We start from the raw sequence: 11103 nt of genomic DNA, 5'->3' as shown, positions 1-11103 counted from the left end.
TCCTTGGCTTTCTCCAATCTAATCAGCTAGCTCTCTCTCCGTCCCTCTCTGCACCCTCCTACTCTCTCCTCACCCTCCCTCCTCCTTCCCAACACCCACTCCTCTACACGCTCTCTCTCCCTCCTAGGTATTTTTCTCAAAGATGAATATCAAAAATAAAAAACCCATCACCCCTCCATTCTCTCTCTTTGCTCTCACTGTCAGTTTGTCCGATAAGCATTTGAAATGTGGGGGGGCAAAAGAAAAAGCTGGTCATGAAGAAAACGCACACTATCTGAATGAGACGCACACTCACACACACGGCAACAGAAAGACAGAGAGAGTAATCAGAGGGATGTGTTACACCCACAGCCGGGGAAAACTACCCTGACAGAGTTTGACGTGGCTGCTCGCTCGGGGTGACACACACTATCACACGACCGCACCACTCGCCTCGTCTCGTACCCCGTGACACACACACACACACACAAACGTGCAGACACCAGCGCGCCACAATGTAAACACGCCCGTCGGCTCACACGCAAAGGCGCATATTGACATAATGTCGCTAATGTGCACACACAGACACATGAAGGCGTAGATCCAATTAGAGAGGGGAACCACTAATTGTGAAATTGTGATGCTGGCGCCGCGTTTAACTAAGAATATATGAAACAACAACCGATGCCGGTGTATTTTTTTCTTTGTTTTGTTGTTGTCGTTATGGATTCCCTCGGTGTCGTCAGACAAATCTGCAATAAAGTTTTTTAACTTTGCGATGAAGGTTGTAATAAAAGGAGAGAGCCCTGAGAGCTAGTTTGGTCAGAAACCTGAGCAGCGCTGCATCATTCACGCCACCATGAATCGTTCTCCTCACGTCGTGAATTAATAAATTATTGAACACGCTTTTTTATTTCTTATTGACAGTGTCAATTTTTCATGAATTCTTTTCATATTTAAATGAAATCCACTTTACTGGACGCCACCGCCTCTATCACATGTTCTTTATATAAGGACAAATTAAGTCGTGCAAATGTATGAAAATGTATTGCTGATAAGGCCAACACAGTGGTGTAGCGGTTAGCAATAACGCTCCTGGTCGGCTTGGATCTTTTTTGAGGCATTAGTACCAATTACCCTCGCAAGCGGCCCAAAGACGTGCTTGCGAGGTTAACTGGTGATTCTAAATTGGCTGGAGGTGCGGATGCATGAGTGCGCGGTCAACAAGACAAATATTGGCAGATGCAATCTTCAGTCGATAAACCAGTGCATAACACTATCACAGCATGCTGTTAGCTTATTTCCATCTCTATGTTTTTATTCTTGGACTCTACTAGAGCAGTTTTGCAGAATTCAGATTTACATATGACCCTTATTTATCTTTTACCGAGCCTTGGTGAAGTCATGGTCTAAAATAAGTCATTTTGATGGATCCACATTTCTTCTGACAGGCTACCACCGGCAAACAGAAGGTCTGAACGCAGGAAGGGTGAACTACAAAGTGAGATTAATGGGTTATCGAGTTATGTTGAGTGTAAAGTGTTCTGCAGTAACTCATGGTTTGGTTTAAACTCCAGAAGCATCATCATTTCACTGATTCTTTCTGTTTACAGCGTCTCATGAGCGTGATAAAGATTCTCTCTTGAAGAAATACCATTTATGCTTTTCGTACTTTTTTTGTGGAACTTCTGAAGCAGCGCCTTACTAAAACAACCGAGTGAAGCCCAGCTGTAAACTTGCAGCAGTTCATATTATGTGAGCTGCACTGGTACTGAAATTTGCATGCATTAATCTGGTGATTCATAAAGTGTGTAAATGTTTTTATGCTTGCTTCAAATGCTGTTAAGTCTCTTTTGCACTGCTCCAATTGCAGCTAATAATGCACAGATCAGAAAATTCATCTGTTACATTTGTAGTTTATTTGCAGTAACAGCATCTCATTTTACTGTTACATTTTATGTTTAATCTTTATTACCCATTTTTTTGCTCTCTGTCTGGAGTAGGCGGTGCCATTATGTGAGCGTGCAAAGATCTTTAAGCAGAAACTCTGAGTCGCCAGAGAAACCACCATTGTGATACCTGCTATCTGGGGTTTTAGGTTTTGTCTAGCCAGCTAGATATCCCACTTGTGGGAGGGGCTTCTGTGCTTGAAGACAGAGCCGAGTCTGAGAAATCAGCTGGGTGTTTAGAGCGTCTGAAGCTCTGAACTATAACAACACAGTGACAGAAAATATGGAAAAGCATGATATGAGCCCTTTAAACATGAGCGATACAAGGTTGCGGATCGATTCCCTGCCTACTTCAGTCTGCATGTCGAAGGATCAAGGATCTTGATACTGAACCCCCGAGTCTCCCCCCACCAAGGATGCATCCATCCAGTGTGAGTGTTTGAGTAAATGTTTAATAAATATATAATAGTCTTCAATAGCAAGTTAATTAGATAAGCATTTTAATTATAATCATGCTTCTGTAAGCCACTTTGGAAACCCACCTCCACCCCAGCTCCTTCATTTCATACCATTTTTAACCGAATCAATGTGGTCCAGCAGCAGACAGAAATTACCACAGATGGAAAAGAAAAATCCAGTTTTGACTAAAGTGGTCCTGACAGAAATGAACTAATGCAATACTTAATAAAATAAAATTGAGTTGAATTGATTTCAAGTGGTAAATGGCATTTCAGCATAGTGAGTCCTTTGTCTTATTAAGAAGAATGGGCTGCCTATACTTTTTACTAATGAATCAAACTTTCAGTAGAACACTTTTACTTGTAATCAGGTATATGTAACTCACAGAAAGGTGGGGACTACTTCCTCTCCCACACACCCAAGCCATTGCTGAAAAACATTCCTCCTCTCACTGGAGCACCCCGACTCTTCATGCACAACTCCCTTGAATGGAGCTGACACCCTTCTCACTATTTATAATGTTCAGTCATACAAGGCACAACTCAGCAACAGCACGAGCCCATTGCAAGCAGACAGCAGTCTCCAGAGGAGCAGCTCACAGCCTATGATGTCACTGTCTAACTCCCATATCCCCACTTTCGATCAGGCTATGCTGTCTCATCCCCCCCTAACGAGACTGGGACACTGGCCTTATGATACCACTGCTCCTCTCTGGTGGGTCCAAGTAGCCTTTGCAATATAGATCTTTTTCTTAACCTTACAGCCCCAGCGCTCTCTTAGCATTTTGTGTCCTCCAAGGCTTTTAAACTCACCACGGTGTGTTGAATCATTGATTTTGTCACTCTGTGCATGAGGTGGCGCTTTAATTGCTAGTGACAACACTGTGTTGCCTAACAGTGATGTTTGTACACTATGCTTTAAAAGATTTGTCCAGATGTAATCTATTGAATTTAATTTAATAAAGTGGCAGCAAAAATAAATAAATATGCTTGTGTGTCGATCACTAATTAATCCACACTGCTCCAGTCCAACCTATGACTTATTTCATTCATAACCTGAATGCTAAGTGCTGTACGTTATGTTAAAACCTATTTGCGTCTCATATATTAAATGATAGCCTCTGGGTATATCAACTCTGGCTTGTCCGCTAACCTGTCCCCTAATCAAACCAGGAAGCAAATATAGCATGTGACAATGCTGAGCTGTCTCCTCCGCTTTGGTTTCAAACAGCCCCCTCCACTCACCGCCCACCCAATGCATCATCATGTTTTCACCTATTCACTTTGCATCTCATAAAATAATGTGCATCTCAAGATGTCTTTGTCCAGTGGGCGGACAGTGCTGGAACACCTATTACTCACTCATGCTTGAGCCTATTAGACTGCAACCATGTCACGCTAGAGGTTCCCTTAGGCCATGGCTGGGGTTTTTTCTATGCATGTGTGTGTGTGTTTATGTGGACATTTGGATATGACTGTTTGTGCGTCTGTCCAACTTGCAAATTTAAAGTTCCTTTGTAGTCTGTGTGCATGTGGTGTGCTTGTGTGTGTGTGTTTTTCAGTGGAAGATTTGGAGGGCTGCGTACACACAGCGTTACCCCTAGCTGTGACCCACAGCTGCAGTTTTCAAGAAGTCAGGAGGAGTCTCCGTGTGCTGTCTCTCCCATTTCATCAGACACGCTGACGTGCACCCCGCAGTCCAAGCGCGTGCACGCAGTCTAATTTACCTCTAGTTTAATTTACCCCGCTCTCATTTGTGTTTTCCTTCGCTGCTGAGTGACACCGAGACTGCTGCATGCGCACGACTATCTCCGTATCATACCTCCATCTTTTTAAGTGTTTACAATATAATGCGAATAATCCTACGTGGTTATTTACCTTAATATTAGTGGTGATTTAGGCCTCCACAGAAAGTCTGCTGTCACTCTCTGTTTCAGTCTCCCTCCTCTCTCTAAATATGCATTCAACAGCTGTCTCTCATCTCCATCCCACACCACTTTGCTCTTGACAAATTGATGTGGAGTGCTTTTACATAACAACTATGTAACACGCGCGCACACTCCAAATACCATCCGCAGCACAAATGTAAACCTCGCCGAACCATTACACATTGCACTTAAGTGCAGGTGTTAAAAGCCCAGTGTTTGCAAGCGCCGGGCATTACGTGTGAGAGTGTTTCCTTAATTTTCACTGTGTAGAGCGCAAATGTGGCTTCCATGTTAACTACTGCTTGGAAAGCGTGGACGAGAGGGAAGGGAAAGGCAAAGGAAGACAGAGAGAGGAGGGAGAATTGACATTCTGCCCGAGCACTGCGCTGTGCTCATGGCATAATGATTAGCTCCTCAGTATTCCAGTCACATATGCTTCACTATCAATGAGAGAGAGAGAGGAAGGAGCAAACATGAGGGAGGGGACTAGCAGAGGGAGGTTGGGGGGGGGGGTATCACATAGGCAGAAACAAGGTGAACAAGAGAGCAAGTGATGAAAAAAGTGAGAGGGTAACGGAGGACAGAACACAGGACTGTAGCGTGACATAAGCAGCAGCAGCGGCAGACGTAAGTGCGAGCACGCTGCAGTAAGCTGACACACACAGATGGACGCTGCGTGCGCAACAGTCGGACACATTTGCAAACTAAAAAAAAAGAAACACACACACACCCTGCATCCACACGTACGCTGAAATACACGTGGAGAATACTTTGTCAAAGTCACAGCAGTTACAGCCACCTCAGCAAAGAGAGAGGTGGGGGGTTGGTGAGGGACGAGAGAGACAGAGAGGAGGGTGAGGATGCAAAAAAGAAAAAAAGGAGCGAAAAAGGAGAAAAAGAAAAGGACAGAGGGCGGAGAGGAAGCATGTGCCAGCAATAAATATATAATCACAAGACATAGAGAATGATAAATGTATACCATTACTTAAATAGGTCAGTCATACATTAATAACATTGATGTGATAATAAAGTTGGGAAGTCAGCTGTAGCCGGCTGAATAAGTTTGCATATGTGCGCTCATTTAGTCAAACACAAAGAAGTACATCATGTTTCTGCATGCCCCGTAACTCAGACTTTATTTGTTAAGACAGATCGCCGTGGAAGAAGTGAAACGTTTTTCAGCTGGGATGAATAATCTTAAAACACAGCAGAGATGTAAAGGTGCGTACTGCATGCATGCAACTTAATAAAACATGTCTGTCTCCCTACGTAACGGTATCATTTTTCTTGCATTGTGTAGTGCAGCACATACTGTACGCTGACCTTAATGTGATTTATGATATTTTCCTTCGCCTGTAGAATTACTAGTATATATGATTTTGCCTGGTAAATTGTTTGACCTTTAATAGCCACATACCAGTGTTGCTCTGATGTTGATATTGCATCCATCACAAATACACTGCAGTAGTACTTTTAGGTATCCGTTTAGGGCTGGGTGAAATTAGCCGTCTTCACATTTAGCCAAGATATTATTTGCATGAAATGCTTAAAGGCAAAATTATGAGTGTAGTACACAAATATAGAAATTAATCCCCTTTGAATGCTCATAACGTACTTGAAGACACGTGTCATGCGTGTCACTGGAAAGATGACAGATGAAAACACCAATTGCCATATATAAATTAGACGGCTCCCATGCTAAATTAAATGTTCCTTTTTTATTAAAACACAAGGGCTAATCTATGTCAGCTACGAGATTTTTCTGTCATGTTACCTTGGAAACAAAGCTTTTCCCGGCATCCACAACTTGCCAAGATGTCAATAAAAATGCCATTTAAAAAAAAAAAAAAAAACACGACATTAACGCTTCTCTAGAGACTCAGTATTAAGTGGGTTTAGTGGAACTCACTGTAGGTCTGTGTTGTTATTTTTTAATACCGTTGGTGTGTAACATATGCTATATTTACTATAATTCGCTTCAGGAAAGCACATGCTAATTTTACCCAGATCATTGTAAGATATACCTACCTACAAGAACCTCAGTTTCACTCTGCTTTTAGAGCATAACTCCAGGCCATGTGCTGTAAGAGCACACTGCCTGAGTAATTTGTGGGTTTTATTTACACTGCATTTACTGGTGTTTCACCACTAAATCCAAACTAAAAATACAGAGTAATTCTATTTCAAGTAGTTTAAAAAAGAAAAATGCCATGATTATATTTCAGGATAGTCGGTTCAACTACCCGTGGTTAGGGCAGCTAAGTGTTAACTTCCTCAATTGGTCTCTTGTGCTTACTTAAAGTTCATATTACGCAATGCTGGGCAGCACAGTGGTGCGGTGGTTAGCACTGTCATCCCACAGTCAGAAAGTCCTGGTTTGAACCCACTCACACACACACACGGAGTTTACCAGTGCCTGTGTGGGTTCCCTTCCTCTCACAGTACAAAGACAAACATGTCAGATCATCTGGTGTTTTTAAATTAGCCATAGGTCTAAATGTTTGGGATTCATACTTAATTGGAAAATCTACAGAGTAACCTGACGTGCGCCGCGGTGTAACTACATGTCGAGTCGACATAGCCCACAACGACTGTGACTGGCCTGTTCGGCACCCTCGATTCTTCCTTGTCATTTCCAGCTATTTTTTGCCACAGTTTCTAAATTTATCAGTGAGAATGTATCAATCATCGTCTCAGCATCAACATAAGGACTCACAAATGTCAGAAGAAGAGAAATTTGAGAGACAAATATATTTGCCCCTAAAAAAATGATCACAACAAAGGACGAGGAGGTAAAAGTACCAGCATTTTATTTGTTGGCTGGCACCACATATAAAACACCGGGACACGACCTCACGGTAATTATTATGTACTGTGTAATGTGAGTGTGTATTAACATAAACTCCGACGATGTCGGCCACTTATGTAGGTTACGTCATAGGCTCTACAAAGTCTAAATCTGGCATTAGCCCTGCAAAAGACCTGTCCAGGGCGTCTGCCCCTCACTCTTATTATAACAAAAGCTTCTCACAACAATGATACAAATGATAGCACGATGTTTCATTTGATAACTTGATGTAAAAACACTTCCCTGACTTGGATCTACAACCATAGTAACAACGCTTCTTTCTGCTGCTCTCTTACCCACAGAGGGTCGTTGCAGCAGATGGCTCTGGATATTTGATTTGTGTAGATTTTTTCACTGGATGGGAAACCCCCAAAGGAATTTGTGCATCTTCCTGGTCTCTGATCAGATGTAATGTCATAGTAACGTTTGTAAAATACATTTTATTCATGTTGTTTTATCACGTTAGTGTAGCGTTTGAGAAAAATCTTTTTTCTTCTTTTGAAGGGCTGTGTACACACAGAGCAATGTTGCCACAAGTTGGCAAATCATGGCCAAATGCCTTTGGATTTTTAGGGCTGTCATCACATCCTGCTTATTGTTTCTACCCTCTCTGTTTTTCTTTTATGCCTTTACTGTCCCCACAAACCGAGACAGCAGTGCCAGACAGCTGCACCTCCCTGAGCCTGATTTGAGGCTTCTTCCTAGTAAGAGGGAGCTTTTTTTCCTCCCCACCATCGCCATGTGGTGCTCACAGGTAGGGTGGCCAGATCAAACTAAATGTGAGGCAACTGCTGTGTTTTTGTGAGACAAAGTGGGACACATCAATAATGCTGAAAGGTAGTCTGAATGTTTCCATGCTGTTATTTCAGTTGCTCTTCAGGTTTTGGATCTATCCATAGTTGTTTTTTTTATTCTATTTTTTTAGCCATATCTGACAAGTGTCACTATTATTATAAAATTATGACATACATGTATTCTGTCACTTTACGCCATACCCCCTCCTGTCTCTCAGAATATACTGCTGCTTTATTTTCTTCATGGCAGCTTCCATCATAGTCACCCAAATCTGCAAAGCCTGTGACTTTTTGGTGTCTTTCCCTGATGAGTGTGGCATTAGACAGGCTGAAGTTCTGAATATAGTAAAAAGCCTTCCCTTCATATACTTTGGGTAAAAGCCAGACTTTTTGAGAAAGCAATCAAAATGTGGGAGACTATCTCAAAATGTGAGAAGGGGACAAAGAAAAAAATGCTGAGTTAAGGATGACAGCTGGTCATCCTGCTCATAGGTGATCATCTGATTGCTGGAGAGCTCTCCTTAATATTATAATTATTTATAGACTCCAGTAAAATTCTATTTAAACAGAAAAAAAAGTGGCTGAACGAGCAACACAATAAGATGGCTAAAAGTAATAGTTACATTTGTGTAAATGTTGATGGAAAACTTAAATCTTAGGCTAAACTAATAAATACATATTTAAATTGCTCGAGTCATTTCCAAACAAAAAATTAAACATTAAATGACTCTGTTAAAGTATAAACAAATGATCGAAGTTGATTAAAATAAGTGGCTGGAACAGCAGCTAGCTAAAAGGTTAGCTGGAAAAGTGAGACACGGTTAAAACACCTGGCAGGAGTTACCTGCACACGTCATGCTAAAATGTTTAAAGGTAACACATATAAAGCTCACTCACTTGCCTCTAATGAAAAAGTACTCCAAATATTGCTGACTGCTTTTACTTTTTAGGCCACACTTAAAAACTCCATATTGACTCGGTAGCTGCAGTGCTGCGCATACCTGGAGATGAAAGCCAGAAACAGCGCTCGTGGCGTCCTCCACCTGCTCGGGACACTGTGATGTCAGCGAGTTTGCTGCTCCGAGCTAAAAGCTGAACATGCACATCCTCTCCAGAGGGTCACTTAGGTATTTTTAGTGTTTATGATACAAGCAGAAGTGGGAATCAAAGGGATGCCCACGGTGAGAGAAGCTACTGCGTGTGCTCGTTTCGGGCTGTTTTGTTTGCAATGAGGACACTCGTGAATATGTCGGTTATGTGGCTGCATAGTTGCAGCATTTCATTTGCTTGTATTAAAATTAAGAAAAGGCCCTTATCTCTCCCTGCTTTAATAGCTTATACAAGCCATGATTAATTTTAAAACATAATTGCAAAAATCACCACAGCACTTGCAAGAATATTAACATAATATTACTACTCTAGTGTACACAAAAATCAGTTACTGTGCTGCCTGAGACAGACAGACAGCTAGATAGATGGATGGATAAACTCAACTCGGTTTTATAAATGTTATATCTCCTCCGATCGATGCTATAATGACTGAACATCTCACCATTTTAATGAGCGGTTATTTTTTTTAAACACTAGATCTATTTCTGTATGCCGATTATTTTAAACGCTCCATTTTCATAAACACTGTAATCTACTTGACAATGGAAGATCTGATCACTCTCCTATTATAGTAAATAATTTTAATGAGTGCAGCTCGTTTCAGCCGCATTTGCACATTCACTCTGTTTAGCACTTTGCAAAAGACTTGAGCCACTCTTTACCTCTTCATATTCACCCGATTTCATGAGCCAGGCTTTCTTATACTTTTACTTTTTAAGGCGATCTTGACTTTGAATATTGCCTTGGACATTTCCGACTCATTTTCAGTCCAGCCTTTGTCCCATTTTCAGAGGAATGTTTACTTTTTAAGCCACTTAACACTGACCTATGAATCATTCAAACATAAAAAGGCACATAACTCAAGGGATGAACCAGAATCGTGTCTACACATAACAGACAACTTGGCAAACAACCAGTTTTAAATTGTGTCTTTAGGCTCTTTGTTACTAGCAGCCTGCTGCAAAAAAACACATTTGTTCTCATTTATTCAGTTAAATCTACAGAAAAAAGCCAAACATAGCAAAGTTTGACATAAAAGTCTATTTCTGGACCAAGAAGTTGATTCTCAAAGAGCTGCTAAAAAAACAACAAAAAAACCCAACTATTGAGCAGTGGAACCTTAAAACTTGAGAACTGGGTAAGTGGAGAAGAGAATATGAAAGTTGTGTCCTTAAAAAACAGAAATAAATTGATGCGGACCTTCAGTTGATCCTTCACTGAAGCCTCCTAACTTAAGGAATGAAACAGTGTTCCAACTACACATAACAGACGTAGGAGTTATTTTGTGAAGCAATTAATCACATTTTTTTGTTTAAATCATCATCAGTATGTACAGAGGTGGCAAAAAACTCCTGGGCAATTCACTGAAATGCACAAACTCAGTTCTTCAGTAAACTACTGCACCCGTTTTCCATTTCCAAGACAAAATATAAAGAGGGGTGTCTACAGACAGTACTGTAGGTTTTTTAGTAGTTAGCATAACTGCAAGAAACTGCACTGCATGAGAAACCTCATTAAACTACAGACAAGTAGGGATTAAATTACTTTTACTTTTTTCTAAATGACTAGGATTAAATTAAAAACCATGAAAAGATTAAGTCTGATCTACTGATGACATACAGTCTTCCACAGATCAAAAAGACATTCGCGCTGCAGTTAGTGTGCCCCACCGGTCTCATGATTTCCCCGCCAGCATCAACAATTTCATTATGTCTGCGTGTTTGTGTGTTTTTGTTTCAATGTCAAGCAGCAGGTATAATAAATGGCACTCCACCAGAATATCAGCTCTCATGATTTGCCAGGAAGAGGGAAAAAAAAAACATGTATTTATTGACTCACAGGCTTTTGAGTGTCTCAAAAAAAGCAGCGAAAAGCTCCTCAAGTTTTGGCACCGGCTTCTTTTTGCTCCTCAGGAGCCCTCTATTTCCTGATGTGCGTCTCACTCTGCAGAAATGCTGCCATTTCCCCATTTCAGTTACCCGCACAATCATCAGCATTTCTGCCTCTATGACATGAAAACAAACTAAGACTGAGTGC

This window comes from Copadichromis virginalis, linkage group LG11 (genome assembly GCF_057382275.1).
Source record: "Copadichromis virginalis isolate Kocher_CV1m ecotype Utaka linkage group LG11, C_Virginalis_male_GT1.1, whole genome shotgun sequence".
Taxonomy (NCBI): Eukaryota; Metazoa; Chordata; class Actinopteri; order Cichliformes; family Cichlidae; genus Copadichromis; species Copadichromis virginalis.
This window is presented reverse-complemented; position numbering follows the sequence as displayed.